The sequence below is a fragment of the Morone saxatilis genome, unplaced genomic scaffold (genome assembly GCF_004916995.1).
Source record: "Morone saxatilis isolate NCDOM2014 unplaced genomic scaffold, NCSU_SB_2.0 Contig8, whole genome shotgun sequence".
Lineage (NCBI taxonomy): Eukaryota > Metazoa > Chordata > Actinopteri > Moronidae > Morone > Morone saxatilis.
In genome coordinates this window covers 17,869,996-17,875,708 of record NW_023340257.1, presented here as the reverse complement: position 1 = coordinate 17,875,708, position 5,713 = coordinate 17,869,996, and positions in this window count along the sequence as shown.

Sequence of the window (5,713 nt, the reverse complement as noted above, 5' to 3'; positions counted from 1 at the left end):
TGAATTCTGGGTGACATGTCATTGAGGTTCTTTTTTCTGATTGATATGAGCGGTTTGTGGTCAGTCTCTGCCGTAAAGGTTGGTAATCCATATACATAACTGTGAAACTTTCCACAGCCAAACACTAGACCCAAAGTCTCTTTTTCTATCTGAGCATAGCATTGCTCGGTCTCTGTCATTGATCTAGACGCATATGCTACAGGTTGCCATTTGTCTCCATTCATTTGGAGCAGCACAGCTCCCAAGCCATCTTTTGAGGCGTCGGTGGAGATTTTTGTTGGTTTTGATGGGTCAAAGAATGTGAGGACTGGCTCCGTAGTTACAGTGTCCTTTAATTGTTTCCACTCTTTCTCATGTCGAGCAGTCCACTTAAACACTGTGTTGTGCTGTAGCAATTCCCTGAGACATGCTGTCTTGGAGGTAAGATTAGGAATGAATTTTCCCAGGAAGTTGATCATTCCCATGGCTCTCAAGACACCTTTTTTGTCAGTGGGGGCAGGCATGTCCAATATGGCTTGCACTTTTGACTGATCAGATTCCACCCCTTCACTTGTGACCTTGTCTCCCAAGAAGGTCATCTCTGTGACGCCAAAGAGGCACTTGTCTCTATTCAGTTTTAGTCCATTCTTTTTGACTCTCTGTAAGAGTTTCTCCAGTCTTTCATCGTGTTGTTGTCTTGTATTTCCCTGACAACCAGGTCATCTATATAGACTCTGGTGCCTTCCAGACCCTCTATTATGGTCTCCATAGCTCTGTGGAAGATCTCTGGTGCTGATTTATTGCCAAACGGGAGCCTCAAGAAACAGTAACGCCTGAATGGTGTGTTAAAGGTAGTGTACTTGCTGCTTTCTGGGTCCAGCCCCAGCTGCCAAAACCCATGTAAAGTATTTAGTTTGCTAAAAAACTTAGCACCAGCCATTTCACTCATTATCTCTTCTCATTTTGGGATCTGGTAATACTCTCTTTTAATATTTTTATTTAGATCTTTGGGATCAAGGCAGACTCTTAGAGCCCCTGTGTTCTTTTTCTTGACACGTGATGGAGTTCACTCAATCTGTGGGCTCTTCCACTCGCTCAATGACACCCATTTGAGTCATTCTTTCAAGTTCTTTTTTCAAGCCAGCCCTGAGTGGTGCAGGCACTCTCCTCGGGGCATGCACTACAAGCAAGGCATCATCATTGAGCTGAATTTTGTAAGTGTAAGGTAATGTCCCATGTCCTTTGAAGACCGAAGGGAATTTATTGACAATGTTTGAACTTCCTTCACACTGTTGGTGTTCCAGTCGTTTGCCTTGTTTGACCACTTTCATGCTGTCACTGTTTATCTGATAGATCCTCTTTACTAGTCCTAGGTCCTTAGATGCTTTGTCTCCTAAGAGTGACTCGTGTCCATCAGGGACAATGATGAACAACATGTTATGCCGTTTGCCTTTCGCAGTCACTTTAAGTCTGCATGCACCTTTTGTTTGTATTGGCTGATTATTATAAGCCTTCAGAGGTGTGACTTTCTCTGTGAATCTTTTAGACTTTTCAATCAGTGTGTTGAAATCCTTCTCACTGATCAAGTTAGCTTTGGCCCCTGTGTCAATTTTAAATGTTACAATTGTCCCATTGACTAACAGTGGAGCAGTCCATTTATCATCTGTGACTGTACTTACAGATTGACCTGTATTGTTTATTGCTGAGGACTGAGAAGTGACATCTTTATCATGTGACACCATTTTAATGAAAAATGTGTCACTCAAATCATCGCTGTCATCTGTGTCTTCCTGCATTGTGTGTACACCCTGTCTTTTCTTCTTAGAGAGACACATTCTTGCATAATGATTTTGTCCTTTACATTTTGCATGTTTTTCCATAGGCAGGACATTGTCTTGGTCTGTGTTTCTCACCACATCTCTTGCAAGTGAACATTTCTTTTTCACTGGTTTTAACCCTGCTATCTTTGTCTTTAAATTTGCTCCGTGGCTTTCCTTTCGTTGCCACGGCGTTCACTGCTATGTCTTCTTCACGCGCTGCTCCATGAGCAGGCTCTCTGAAAGTCAGTACATGTTGTCGTGCTAGCTCACTGGCTTGAAATATTTTTATAGCACTGTCCAACGTGAGTTCTGTTTCTCTAAATAGTTTCTCCTGGAGCTTCTTCTCATTAGTTCCAAACACTATTTGGTCTCTTATCATGGAGTCTCTGAGAACACCAAAATTACAGGACTGAGCTTTAATCTTGAGGTCGGTAAGAAAAGCATCAAAAGACTCACCCTGCTGCTGTAGGCGTGAGCGAAAGACGTACCTCTCGTACGTTTAATTTTTCTTTGATAGACAGTGCTCGTCAAATTTCTTCAAGACTTCATCAAACTTGTCTTTGTCCTCGGGTTGAGCATACACAAAAGTGTTGAAGACCTCAAAAACTGCTGTTTGAAAGCCCTCCAACTTGCATCTACGTTTCCAGTCAGCTTCAGCGGACTTGGCGGTTTCTTTGCATCCATCATGTTGTGTCGCTTCTTATTCTGGACCATGTAATGTTCTTATTCATCTATTTGAATAAAACATCAAGAATCGAACTTGTGCTAGCTTCAGCTAGCTGTTTTTAATATTGCCTTCGCTCTGTCTCCCTTCACTCTGTGGTCAAACATACAGTCAATCCAGCACTTGCTGATGTTAGAGCTCCACCTATTGGTAGCTCCTTTGTTAGCACTTATCATTAGAGAGACCAAAGCAGAGCTAAAAGGAGAGTGAATGTAGGACTTATCACCACCATGGACAAACACAACTCTAAATGAATGCTAACATTGCTCTGTGTCTGCCTAATGTTTAAATAAGCTTGCACATTTTGTATAAACCATAGCCATACCCGGTTGCACTAAGCCACAAAAAACCCACTTAAACATCCAGTGAGTAACATTTATGAGGATATATTGTCAGAAATGTAATATAATAAGCATAGGTATGTTTTCATTAGTGTATAATCACCTGAATAAAGAAATCGTTATGTTTTCATGACATAAGAATGAGCCTCCTATATCTACAGACATCATGGGACACCACTGTGCTTCTACAGTAGCCGAACGGATAAACCAAAAACTGGCTCTAGGTATGGCCATTTTTATATTATGTGCATTTTGAGGCCTAGCATAGTTTCTTCCCCGCATTTGGAAAGAGAAGGTGAAATGAGTGAGTTTCAATTTGCTTTTAATTGAAATTATATATTAAAGTATAAATTGCTTTTGTACAGCCCAATTGAATATTCTTAAATTATGGCATACACAGTTAGGATTTTTAAAACAGACTAAGTCCCAAAACCCTTTCTGTTTCAGCACCTCCCTCCACTCGCCCCACCTTGTAGGTCCACAGAGATAAAACAAAGCTCTAAAATATATATTGGTGAAAGCTTTTGATTTACATTAAGGCACATGCGCTGCAACACAGTGGTTTAGCTCTCTCAGTATGACGTCCACACAGAGTTGGCCAGAGAAGGGTTGGGCACTCTTACAGCTGTTGTTGGTTGTGTCTTTCTCTCAGGCTGAGGAGATTGTATGCAGGCGGCTAGGGGATCCAGAGAAACCTCAGCTATCGAAGGATGGGGACGTTATTGTGGGGGGAATATTTGCTTTCCACAGTAGCTGGAAAGAAAGACAGGACACCTACATGCACAAACCGCTGCCACTGCAGTGCACCAGGTAAATTATACTATAGGAATTTATTTTGATTTGAAATATTTAAGTGGAATTGGTAGCAGATGCAAAACAGTTATAAAAAAGGTTATCAAACAGAGTACTAAAAAAAGAAATATTCCTTGTTATGTATACCACCAAATAGTTTAATTTACTATGCTATTGTTTCTATTTCAAGGAGAAACTGCAGTTTTAACTATTTATAACTGTTCGCATGAAGTTTGAATTTCAGAGGGTTCCAGTATGCCCAGGCTATGCTCTTTGCCATAGAGGAAATAAATAACAGCACAGACCTACTGCCCGGCATCTCTCTGGGCTGCAAGATCTATGATGTCTGTGGCTCCATTGCCAGAGGGGTGACAGTTACATTGACCTTGGCTAATGGTAATGAAATAGTATCTGCACTCTCCGAGGCCCCATGTACCAGACCTGTCCAAGTGCAGGCTATTGTGGGAGTGACCTCTTCCTCTCCTTGCATGGCTATNNATATCCCACTGGTGGGTAAAATTGCAAGAAATTAAATATAAAATTAAAATAAAAATTTCTGAAAAAAAAGAAAATTCCAGTTGGTCATGGCAACATTAGTTTTTAAAACAATTGTGGTGTGCTGTGTAAATGTTTTATCTTTTCCTTGGGATATTATTTATTTCTCTTTTAGATAAGCCACTTTGCTACTTGCGCTTGTCTCAGTGATAAAACCAAGTACCCATCCTTCCTCAGAACAATACCCAGTGACTACTACCAGAGCAGAGCCCTGGCCCAGTTGGTCAAGCACTTTGGTTGGTGGACTTGGGTTGGAGCTATACGGACAAGATGATGATTGATGGCAATACGGCATGGCCACTTTTCACAGAAACAGCCCCAGCAGTCTGGCATCTGTCTGGAGTACTACTGTACATCTTGTCGTTTAGGACATGACCACCAAGGATAAGAATACAAAACGATAATTGACAGTCTAATCAAACGCTTCCGACTTCTGAGAGGTGATTGTCCCGCTTTCCTCAACCCACCATGGATATTCGGGATGTAGCTAATACATGAGTTGTCGCAAACAGCGAAACTTTGACTGGTAGCAGTTGGGCGTAGGCAGTGAGGGCGTGCGAGTCTCCTGAATTCCCAACAATCTGCAGCCATGGATCAGACGCATCACCATTATGGATGGCTGCCTATAGGCCTGGCAACCCAAAGCACATGTCGAGTGGCATAGAAGAGTGTCATTTTGATTGAAGTCACTAAATCATCCAAGCAATGAATTGTTTTACAAGAGGTTTTGGGAGACATTATTTAAACTGCAAGTTCACAGGTTCAGAAGTCATCAACAAGGAATCAGAGAGTAATGTACTGGGACATGAGAGATTGAGTGGAAGTGCAAAGACAGCTTCCACGTGATATGCTCCGGGTCATGGCGTATCGTTGATTACAATGCTACAAAGGAGTGTAATGCTGTGGCCCCATGCTCGTGTCATAGATAGGTGTGGCTCCAGCTTAATAAAACATGTAAGTCGAACACAGTGCAGCTAGATCGCATGCACATGGTGAGTTAGTATAGGTTGCGATGAGGGAATGTAGATTATAGTTTTTATGGTCAATGTCTTACTAACAACTCGAAAATGGTTTAAATTTTGAATATCATCATAGATTTACAGCACCATCAGAAAGATTCATTTCAACACAACGAACGGAAGAGATGGGTTTAATTTAATGAAAATGGAGACCCAGCAGCAAAAGTATGCCCGCAAATTATAAACTGGCACCACAACAGAAATGGAATTGTGGACTTGGCTTGCAGTTGGTCTTTTTCCATGATGCATCCTTATTACCTGCAGACAAACACGCTGACCTGCAAAATACAGTCATTTAATTTGGCACAGAAATCGCAACAGGGTAAGACTGTGAATCACTGTAACTGTGTAATGAAACTAATTCTGAATTATTAATTATCATCATAAATACCTTCAAAGATAACACTTGTCAATGCAATGCCTATACATACTTTCTCATTGCGTTAGATTTATAGTTCATGCAGTGAGTGCCCAAGTGTCAGC